The 12,565-nt window shown below is 36.3% G+C and overlaps 1 protein-coding gene across 9 annotated transcripts in view; it reads right to left on the minus strand.

Moving 5' to 3' along the window:
* The window catches only part of LOC136881194 (protein turtle), an 850,346-nt gene that overhangs the window by 345,586 nt on the left and 492,195 nt on the right, over positions 1-12,565 (minus strand). The window lies entirely within an intron of this gene.

Genomic DNA, 12,565 nt, shown 5'->3' on the forward strand with positions numbered 1-12,565 from the left:
TGTTGACACAAATAGGTCTTATGGCAACAATGGGAAAGGGAAGAGCTAGGAGGGGGAAGTACAGCCCCAGCATTTGCCTGGTGTAAAAATGGGCTGCCAGCACTATCTCTCAAATACAAGCCACGCGGCCACTCGCTTGGACATGCTCAGTCTAAGAAACTATTTAAAATAGTTTATGTTGGGTCCACCTTGTCAATACACTTTTAATATATTTATTCTACCATACATGTTTCATTCTCTTCATGAGTGAAGTCAAATCAAGGAATAATCTTTTGCCATTAATGCTTTCACGGCCCATACTTATAGACATGATAGTGTATAGGCTTTTGGGCTTATGCCGTGTCAAGAAAATAAGGCGAGATTCTTAACGTTTTGCATTTTAAAAAAGTGTGCTCTGCGTCCTCAGAAGAAATCTCGACTGTCCACTTCTTTAGAAACCTTTCTTGTGGACAGTCGAGATTTCTTCTGAGGACGCAGAGCACAGTTTTCTGCGAAACGTTAAGAATCTCACCTTATTTTCTTGACATGGCATAAGCCCAAAAGCCTATACACTATCATGATTAATCTTTTGTTTAGCTCACAATTTAAAGAAGTATTGTATCCTAATTCACCATATCAAAACTAGTGAAATATTATGAAGATTATATCATGATATCAAATTTAACATTTTGATTACTTGAATGAGAATACCTAAATAAATTTAAGATCTTCAAGTTTTTTCTTCCTTAAATGATCAAATGCTATTTTATACAATGGATTCTCTTCAGTACTTCTTTGATTTAAACTTGATTCAAATTCAATTTTTTTGAACAAGATAAATTTCTAAACATTCTAAAACATTCATGAATTTTACTATTTTGGCCGAATATATTAACTCCATGTCATTGGAAATATCTGTAAATTTATGATTCTTTTCAATCATACGTTCTCTCCCCTTGCCAAATATGTCTTATGTTTGACTGCAACATGTTCTTTGTGCCAAACTTCTTCCAGACTGTCCTATGCATCGTTGCCTACATGTTTGGCATGGCAATTTGTAAATTCCTGACTCATTAAATATACATTCTCTATTTTATCTGAATTTATATTATCAGTTTTGTATGTGACACTGATGTTCCTTTTTCTCCTTTCGATCTTCAAATAAAGTTGTTTTTGGTTCATTTTTCATTTTATTTATCATTCTATTAACAAATTTTTTGGAGGATCCATTGTTACAAGCAGTTTGGTGAATTATATTTATCTCTCTATTGTAATTCTTCTTAGACATAGCTATGTTCGCAGCTCTATTAATTAAGCTGTAAAATGTTGCCTTTTATATTGACCTGGATGATTGGAGTAGTTTCTGATAATAGTATTTGTCTGAGTAGATTTTCTGAAAATTTGAAAATCGAAGTGACCAGAATTTCTAGTAATTGTTAAATCTAAATAAATCAAAGTTCTGTCATTCTCAGATTACATCATAAAGTATACCTGTTTATGCAAAGTATTTAAATACTCTAATATACCATCAGGTTCAACTTTTTGTTCATCGGTAATAACAAATATATCATCGACGTATCTTAACCATACTATAATCTATCAGCTATCAATGAGTCTAAGCCCCATATTGTACCATATGTATATATCTTAAGTAATATTATATTAGAATAAGGCATTCTTGTTAAATTAGTTTTAGTAATGTTTTACGTACTATCGCTATTAAGCAGGTTCACCAACAGCTGATGATGACCTTTTTACAGGTCGAAACCGGTACTGTTTCAATGTAGATAACTTCAAACATTTTGTAATAAAGTATTGATTAGGTGGAAATCTCATTCTTCATACTTACATTCTTAATTCTTCATACTTGTATCTTAACCATGTAATCAATCCATCTATTTTATCCACTATTTTTTTTATATTCCATGTAATCCATGACTGTGTTTGCTAAAATATCCAAAGCTGACAAACTCATTGTTAGGCCATCAGACTATTTGTAAATTTTGTTGTCAAAAACAAAATAGTTATTTTCCAAAGTAAATTCTAGTAATGTTAAAAATTCTTCAATTTCCACCTTACTTAATTTGCTGTGTTGCATTAAATTTTTTCTTACTATGTTTATAGTATCTATGATATGAATGTTGGAGTACATATCTTTGATATCCAAACTATGTATCGTGTAGTAGCCTGTTAGCTATTAAACTTATAGTGTTTTCTTAAATCTTTGTATAAATTTGGCTGTCTTATATACTAGACTATTTCTAAAATTAACTATTGGTCTAATAGAAATTTCTTGTATATGAATTTTTGGTACTGGTAGTGTCCTTAAAGTAGGTATCTCTGGGTTCATGTTAACTAGACAGTTAGCATCTTTGGAGTCTAATAAAAAAGTTATGTTGTTGAGAATTCGTTTAAGTTTTTTCTGCATAGATGATGTTGGATCTTTTTTACCAATTCAAAAATTTTGCTCATTAGAAAATTCTTAGTCTTTTCAGTATAATCTTATTTTTCTATCAGCACAATAGTATTACCTTTATCAGCGTTTGTCACAACAACATTATTATTACAGACTATGAATCTCATTGTTGAATCTGTATTGATGGTTGAACTTCTTACATAAATGTCATACTGAGGATGACCCAATGCCAGGTCAAAACATGTTTATTTATGTGTGAACATTTGTCTTAATTGGACATAAAAAAATATACATAATATAGTATTGACTAGTAGGATTAACACAGTTTTTGTACAATTTTGTAAGAACAACAATATTGTTATTATCTATCTTCTTCTTCAATATTTAATATTCTTATTCAACTCCTTGTGGTTCTCTAAATCATGTTCTACTAACTTCGTGTCTAAGAGAAACTTGTTAATCAACTGGTAGGTTGGATATGACCACTTCAGTTTCAGCTGTTAAGATGACCAAATATTTTCCATTATTATAATTCAGCTTTTCCCAATTAAATTTAGGCTCTTTATTTAAAACGTTCATTTCATTAATATCAAATTTAACTTGTGTTAAATTTCTAATACCGTATGTTCAAAGAACTTGCGTTCATGATCCAGAATATTTATCTTCTTCTTATTACTAAAGTGTTTTACTTTATTACCAAGTAAATTCTGGAACTTCTTATCCAATATCACTTGTTTCTTGCTCAAAATATTATACATTACAGTTTTTCTGTTCTTCTGTAACCAGTCTCACTCTATTTTCGATGCTGTTTTGGCTATCATTAGATGCAAATCACATAACTCATTAAGTCTGGATGTTTTAAGAAAAAGAAACTTAATTTCATTCCTGAGCCATAATGAAATGTTTCGGTACCAGTTTATAAGATAAACATTAAAAAAATAATTTCTTTAATAGTTATAGACAAATCAATACAGGATCAAATAAAGTAGCTTTTATGCTTAAGTTTATCAACACTGCAGCAGACAGCCACAATGAGGCATTATGTACATATTGCATGTTCACGTTGTCTGCTTGTCCTTGAGGAATTAAAGCACAGTAAGGACTGCAGATTGTTGATGGAGAATTTCAGCCTGTAGCGATAAACCTTCAAGTAATAGACAAGAAAAGTGTTCCACCGATCAATACTTATTTATTGTGAATGAATTATTGCACTAGTACCGGTTTCGGCCTCTCTTGGCCATCATCAGCTAGCACACAATATTTACAGTCATTAGACAAAATTACAAAGATGTTACGTTAGAGCATCCGGATGTCTAATGAAAAATGGAAGTAAAATATGTTCTTGTCTATTACATTGAATCCAATCAATACGGAATATGAAACTTATAAATTATGAAACCTTCAAGTAGTACGAATTTGGTCATTGGGTTTGTCATTACTGTTTTCCTTCATGATATTTTGTTCTACCCACAAAGGAGCTCAACAATCTTTAAAATTCAAGTTTACCGACCATAGACTAATCGTAAACATAAAAGCTTATTGGCAAAATCATTGTTTGAGCATGTGTGGGCAGACTTGTCTCTAAGTCTCCTTTAGAAACAATAATGAACCAATGGGTCTGTTCATAAAGCACCAGTGGCGGGTGTTTCTTTTGGTATCCATGCTCACAAAGAGTGTGTAGAAAACTAAATAAGCTGCGTGACCTGAAGCACGAATATCTTCAGAAAATGTGAACTTGCTCAGTTCAAATGAATAGGATTATAATAGCAACGACGATTTACGTTAATTGACATCAAACTGGCAGACTCGTTGGCTGAGCGGTCAGCGTACTGGCCTTCGGTTCAGAGGGTCCCGGGTTCAATTCCTGGCCGGGTCGGGGATTTTAACCTTAATTGGTTCATTTCAGTGGCACGGGGTCTGGGTGTATGTGTTGTCTTCATCATCATTTCATCCTCATCACAACGCGCAGGTTGCGTACGGGCGTCAAATAGAAAGACCTGCACCTGGCGAGCCAAACCCGTCCTGGGATATCCCGGCACTAAAAGCCATACGACATTTCATTTTTTTTTCACATCGAACTGTTAACTTCTTTGTCCCGTTTCTCTACGACTCGGGTACGAGGTGAGATGAATCTTTCGTGGTGGGTTTTTATGAACGGATGGCCTTCCCGAGATGAAGTAAATTAGGTGATATATGATAGTAGGGAGAGGTCGAAAGCCGGTGTCGGCACATAGCCTACTCCTGTCGAATAGCACCGAGGGGTCTGCTCAAGGCTTAATGTCCCCATCCAAGGGACAAAACGCCCATCAACAGCGTCATATGCCCCGACTCCATACGAGCACTGCGGAGAGCTTTGGAATTGAATCCAGCTTTTGGCATGGAATCTAGTGATTACAAATTGAATACCACCACCTCACCATCTCTGCTGACCAACGGGACTCGAACCGGTTAACCACAGTGTCATACGTGGCCACCAGGCGTGCTACTACAGCAGCAAAGAAGTGTGAAGCTAATATGAGGTTGAGGTGTTGGCAACTTGCTAGAGATTTCAGTGTACTGAAAGTTGTGAACCTTAACTTGACAGTAATACTAGACATCTGTGATCCATTAGCTCCACAAGCCCACGTGGAAGCTGCCATCTTCATTGTAAAACAGAGAATCCAAATGAGCATCTGAATTCACTCGTACGGTAACCATGACCTAAAAGCGCATTTTCATCTGCTACAGTTGCCATAATTGAGAATGTAGGGAGGGTGAATGGGCTTCAAGAGAGGAGCATAGCCTTGAGCACAGTTCTGGGGCCTTCTGAAGAGGTACCATGAGAAAATTGAATTTTGAAGAAGAGCCCCCACCACTGTCAGTTCATTAGAATTAATATTTGAAAAATTATAAAAGGGAAAAGAAAATACCTAAAGACAAACTCAAATTAATAATGGAGTCAAAATAAAACTTAAAGAAGCACAATAGTAGTGTGATTGCTCAAATGTCTATCACCAGCTCTGTTAAAATGCAGCAGGGAAGAATCTGAAAGTTGACTGATTTTTAATTAATTTGACAGAAGAAAAAAACACTTTCACACATGTACGTGCTCCCATTTAGTTCAAATTCTCTTAACTTTGGGTATTTTTTGCAGGATAGCAGTTTAACAAAGTGTGATCCCTTTTCTTGTCTGGTCTGTACAAATGTATCAGTTCGAGTTATAGATGTGGTTCTTCTTGCTTGGTTGCAACACCAAGAGGACTCACATTAAGTGTTGAACTCTTCAATGATCCCTTGAATGTATAAGCTCAAAAATCTACAGCTTCATGGTCTTTCTCCACCGCTAAGGAAGGGAAATGTGTCAATTGATTGTTTCTTAAAGAACTCTTGAAAATCTGTAATTTGTTTCAAAATCCATTCACAGTTCCCACTATATCTAACATCTCCTGGTTTCTTCCTTGAAGATTCAAGTTTCTGTCTGTTAGAAAACCTTACTGCTTTAAAAACTCTGGGCTTTGAATTTCTTCTTCTAGTTTTGAGAAATTGGCCGGGACAAACATACTAAGGAAATCAGGGATTTCCTTGAGACACTTCCTCCCTGCACTCTGCCACCTTACCTGGTTGCACAACAGCAAGTCTCCATATTCTGCCTCATTTTCCAGCAAAAACTCCTTGAGCTGTCTTTGCAAGAGGAGTCAATTTCCACCTCTTAACATATTAATAATTGTAACCACAAGTTCAAAAGTTCTGGGTTTTTTCATTGATTCTCCACATAATACTCCCAGTGGATCATAGAACATATTTCACCAGTTATCTCGTCAATCCTGCCACAATGGTTGAATATTTAGTGAAGAGAGCTTCATAAGTGTTCCTCCTTAAAGAGAACTCCTCTTTGCTACTGAAGGTCTCCCATATCAATGACCCTTCTCTGTACAGTTTGGTTGGAAAGTGGCACTGATTCAAAGCAGTCAGTTAAGTGCAAGCTGAAGCGACACTGCATAGGAGGCGTACAGTGAAGACCTCTTTACTGTTTTCATTTCTTTCCGAAGTCTGCAATCAGTGTGTGTTGAGGTTCTTCCTTATTGCATTGTTGAGTAATATCGTTTAATAATTTGGACAGACACTATTTACTTGCTCACCAAACACTGAAGCTTCCCACTGACCTCCCAGTTTCCTTGTAAATTCAGTTTTCATTTCACTGAGCTTCTGCTCATGTTATGCAAGCAACGGTACATTTTACACAAAACAAAGCCGCCAGAATGGACAGTAAATCGTGAAACATGTGAAGCAAGCGTTTGTGGAGACGGGAGCAAGCCTTGCTGCGCGAGTGAAGGGGGGGCTACTTCATTTTCTGTATCCCTTATAGACCAGCCACTTCATGCATTTTATTAACATTAGCGATTCTCTGGAGTTGGGACCGATTTCACATCAAGTAGGCAGTGCATTTCTATAAAAACATTTTGTACAGAAGTTGGTGAAAGAGTTGAATGTTGCACATCATATATGACAATTCAAAGGTTTTCATGTCATAGTTAGGATATGTAAGGTGAGTTATATTCTATTAATTGTGGCAAAATATACACACGACTCACAAGAGTGATTTACTGACCAATAAACACTTCTGAGATGCAAATGAACCTGACTGCGTATTGCAAACCTTGGACTGAGCGATATTGATGATTATAACTGGGCTGTTGCTGGGCCAATAAAATCCCTTTCCAATCGAAAGATCTTCCTTGTTAGAAGATCCGCTTCTTACACCAATGGAAACTGAAATATTTCTTGGAATTCGTTGCTTCCTACATTGCATAAAATGTCTACAGTGAAGTTGGCATTGAGTTCAAGATTTTATATGGATCACACAGCCATTTGTATAATGGTTAAGATCCAGCACTGGGCTCATTTTCCCTCAAATTTGGATTTTAAATTTTTTAAATCAAAAATAATCTATTCAGATCAAGTGAGTATTTGAAAAATGGAAATAATATTAAATAATTAATTAGTTCTAACTTGGGTCTATAGGGGGTATAAAAATTAATACATTTTTGAATACACTATGAAATACTTTTTGTAAAACTTTTCACATTTTTATAAATATATTCTTAAAACTCTTGTGTGCCACAAAATATGGATTGCAGGCCGCATGCCATTTGGAAACCTGTGGGCTAGAACTATGAAATTTTGTACACTTAAGCACACTTAACTTTACCACAAGAGAACATACTGTGTATAAGCTGAGATATTGTGTTGAGTACTAAAAATTTTGCATGGATATAATTTTATATTTACAGAATTATAATCGAAATATTATTAAATGTTTCTATATGTTATTTTCATAAAAACACTTTGAAAATTTTCATACGTATAACTTTGAATTATAAATGGTTAACAGGAAGGGAAATATCACGTAATAATATACTTGGCCTAAAATATGATGTAGAATTACCAAGTTCCCTTTACATTTACACCTGTGACACTTTCTTCCAGGTGACTGGACCCGTATAGTCCTCAAAAAATAATTTTTCCATTTTTGTAATACTAAAGTAAACAGCCCATATCAGAGAGTTGACATAAGAATCTGAGGAGAGGTATCAATGCACTTCTCTTCGGAATATGACTTGTGGTTACTTTAAGTAAAATGTCTGTCGTTGTCAACTCTTCTCTCCTCTCAGTATCCAAGAGGTAAAATATGCTTTTCTGAAAATCTTTGCCTTTCAACATCTGAGTGGATCGAAGATTTATTGCCCCGATTTACAACTCCTAAAGCACACTTCGTGCTGCGGTTTTCCCACGCCATCTGCGGTGACCGAAGATGACGTGATATATTAAATTATATTTCTGATTTTACACCCATCAGGAAATCCAAGATGTATTTTGTACAGTCACAGTCACAGCACAGACCTCATATCATTAGAGCCAGGATTTTCCACTGTTATTGCTTTCTAAAAGTGAGAAATTTGGTGTTCTATTAAAGAAACTATTATAGTTTTATTTTGAGTCCACCTTAATTTAACATACATGTTTCAGGAAAATCATCCATTCCCTTCATCAGTGACATGTCAGTTTCTTTAATAGACAATACAGGATCAAATAAAATGCCTATTATGGTTAAGTTTATCAAATTTGGTGTTTTCAGTGTTGTTAAATAATGGAGTATATAATATCTTAAGTGCAATCTGCATATGCAATTTATGTATTAGGTGGATTTTTCAAGTTAACTCTATTAGTAATTGAATAACAGAGAGAAAAATTAATAAAAATCATCACATCTGTCTGCAGTACATTGTTAGTGTTTGATACATTAGGTAAAGTGGTTCTTATATTGCCACAGGAAACAGTCCATGTTCATATCTACTTGAGCACAGAAACTTTGTGAGATTCACCAACTGTGCTGATCTAAAATAGCCTTCCTCTCTCTCACTTGTTTCCTTTGTTTCTACTTGCGAATGAAGAATTATCTCCTCTCCGTACTGTGTTCCAAGGGTTAAAAAGGAAACTACATACTTACAGTAAAGATTTTGATCAAAGTTTGGTGAGAAGTTTCTTCAATTTGCAGATATAAAATGGCTCTGGTTCCCTGGTTCTACAAAATGTGTCATCTCCAAAATTTTTTTAGACCAACAATATTTACTTCCTCCTCAGACAGAAACTTATGTCATGAGTTTTGTTTTCCCAATCCTTCAAAGAAATCCAAGATATCATAAAAATATTCATTGACATACAAAACAGATTTAAAACACGTATTCCATCTTGTTACAATAATAAATTCAGCTAAATTATCCCGTTCTTCCCTCTAAGAATTTTTTGACCTTTCTTGATGACTGTTCTAACACCACCTTCCTTTTAAATTCAAGCTATGCTCAAAACAAATACATTTTAATACACTTTAATTTTACTGGAGGTTTTTTTTTGTTTTCTTTTTGTTTTTTGCTAGGGGCTTTACGTCGCACCGACACAGATAGGTCTTATGGCGATGAGGAGGGGTTCTGAACACACAATAACACTTCTCTCACACTCGTTCTCAGAGTGTCCCAAGTCTGACCACCGGCTGTATCCACATTCAGTCCCACCACGGCCTCCAGCAAATTAACATTTTAAGGTAATATGTACATGGGATGGAAAAGAACATTGGAAATTGTGAGGAACGTTGGAAGCTGATGTCTCCCTGTTTTCAAGTCCCTTGCAACATTCTAAATTTTACTTCCCATTTATTTTGTTTTCTTTAATGTTGGGTAATTAAGAATGCACATGGTAATTAATTTAAAGCGCATATTGATAGTACATGTATGTGCCCTAATGGTAAGGTGGTAATTCAGTCAATGAAGGTCTAGTTTACCTGGAGGATGTTTCATTCTTTTGGCTTTATTTTTCTATCTTTCCTCTTTTCATCTCCCAACATTGACTTACTAAGCGACCGGTTTGGTGCCTCTAATTAAGTTCTCAGCTTAAGTGAAGAAAAATAGAAAACCCACCCTTTAGCCCTTCATTTATTTTGAAAAGGTCTTCTGGTGTCTTCTTTTCTCTGCTGTCCATCCAAAGGAGAACCTGCTATGCCTGTGTGAAGGGCACTATGAATTTCCTGGCCGATTAGCATCCGACACAAGTCGAGTGACCAAACGTTCCTCGTGGTGGCAGTTGCTCTGTACTGTGTCACGCTTCACTACTTGCTTATTGTAAGTTCACGACACGGGTGAGCTGAAATGAAGCTTCGCTGGAAGCCATGGTGGGATTGAAAGTGTATACAGTTGTTGGCAGCCGGCCGGTGCCAGCGATCCTATAAACAGCAAAACCAGTGGTCAAACTTGGGACACTCTAATCCAGATAGACGTTCCCAGGGAGACCGAGTGCGTATTGGGTAGGGTGTGTGGTCAAAACCCCTCCAGTAAAATTAAAGTGTATTTGTTTAGAGCGTAGCTCGAATTGAAAAGGGAGGGGGGGAAGATGTGACCTGTGTTAGAACAGTCATCAAGAAAGGACGGAGAAATTTATTTGTGTTCCAAAATTTATTATAATATATATTTTTTATTTAATTCAGGGACATCAAGAGAGACATTGTTATGAAGAAGTTTTGGTCTAGAAAGAATGTAGACTTGTGTTTGTTCGATGTTTGAACATATTGTGTTTGCATGAGGTCTAAAGGAAGAACAATTATTTTAGAATTTTGTATTGTATAAAATGATTATAGAAAATTCTGTTATTTCGAGAATATAAAACATTTTAGGCGACCATCACCAATCTCCTGGAATTTACTGGACTGAATTTGAAGTGCTTCCTTACTGGAGGAAATATGAACAATGGCCATTGGTCGGAATAAGTATTTCTTATTGGTGAATGTGGGCGTCAAATGAGAAATTTCCGCTTGGTAATTAGTCTTCGTTATCGCTCGATTCCCGGTCTAGGGCTCCTCGTGAGAGCGAGGCAACTGTCCGCAACTTTTGAATACTGATCGCCTTAGCGGGCAGACGCGCTCTGCTCCGTACCGCCTAGAGACTCTAGCCGCCCAGGTAAGTGCTATCATTTTATGGTTATTTGATTTAAATTCTTTCTTCTGTTTCGGCCTTTGTTTGATATAAGTAACTTCGCGGAAATGTAACTTTTCATTTTCGATGTCGGACTTCCTCCCTGGACTTGCACATTCACCAATTTTTCAGTATTTGTAATTAAATGTAAATTTTTTTAAAACTCTGTGTGTTGTTTAACTTCAGTGACCTTCATTTTATCTCCTTGATTTCATTATTATTTTATTTTGATCGACTGATTTTGTATTCCCTCGCTTTTGTTAATAGATGATTTCAAGGGTGTTTGCCGTGTGCTTCTCTTTCCCACAACACCTTACTTTCCCATGGCCCCGTTAGAGTTCCTTTCACGTTTCCACATCCTTCCGTAGCTGTCGTTTGTTAGACCTGTAAGTTAAAGTTTTCGCATCTCGAACATGGTGTTAACTTGAAACCAACTTTCAACCTATTAGGTTGTGTTACGTACATTTAGTACGTGTTGAAGAGATGTACAGAACGAAAATGGCCAACCAGACAAAAGTGGGATCCGAACCCACAACCTCCCAATTTCGCAAAATCCCACTGGCGTCCGGTTGGCCATTTTTGTACTGTACTTAACATCTCTTCAACACGTACTAAATGTTTGTAACACGACCTAATAGGTTGAAAGTCACTTTCGATTACAATGCGGTCGTGAAAATTCAGTATACATTGGTGTTAATCTGGTTTTAATTTCATATTTTCAGCTGCTACATTGGTAGGTTATTCATATATTTTCACCATTTCATTATTTCCTTTCTTTACAATTTGTGTAAATGTGCAGAGCAGAGCATGGGGAGGTCCACGGCAATTATCCTTGGCTAAATATCACATTTTTATTACATTTTATGCTGTTTGTTAAGTTGCTATAACTACGAAAAAGAAGTGTAAGTGGACAGTTCTGCGGCCTCCACCTCCACCGACCCTCCGCAGAGGCCTCCTCCTCCTCCTCCTCCTCCTCCTCCCCAGGCCCTCCTCAGAAGCCTCCTCCTCCTCAGGTTCTCGGGAGAGTCCTCCTCCTCACGCTGGCTAAGAGCGCGACCCTAACCTCACATTCGCTATCTTGGAGGGGCTTAACCTAACTTTTTATGCATAAGAGAGCTAGCTTAACCTCATGGAAGGGCCTAACCTCAGTTTTACGGCCGGATGCCTTTCCTGACGCCAACTGCATAAGATTATTGTTTATAAATTTCATTTTCCATATTGATAGATTCAATGTATAGACAAGAAGGTTTTTCCACCAATCAATACACAATTTATTGTAAATAGATTACACTAGTACCGGTTTCGGCCCTTAACGGCCATCATCAGCTAGTACATGATTAGTTTCCAGCCATTAGACAAATTCACAAATTGTTATTGTGTTAGACATCCGGATGTCTAATGGGGGATGGAAATGCAATATACAGTAGCATAAAGTTAAAATATCTGTGGTTAAAGGTAAAAAGTTACAATAAGTTAGAACATGAGTATACAGAACACATTAAAACATATGGGCCACAAAATAAAACACTTAAAAAGTTTTAACACATTAAAATGCTTATTACAAGTTCATGTTGCTTAGATTCCATTCTTCTATCTTCTGTGTGGTTCCTTTGTTTCTATGTCATGTTGGTTTAGCTGTGTGGGGTAATCTCCGAGAATGTTCTGAGGCTGA

The sequence above is a fragment of the Anabrus simplex genome, chromosome 9 (genome assembly GCF_040414725.1).
Source record: "Anabrus simplex isolate iqAnaSimp1 chromosome 9, ASM4041472v1, whole genome shotgun sequence".
NCBI lineage: Eukaryota > Metazoa > Arthropoda > Insecta > Orthoptera > Tettigoniidae > Anabrus > Anabrus simplex.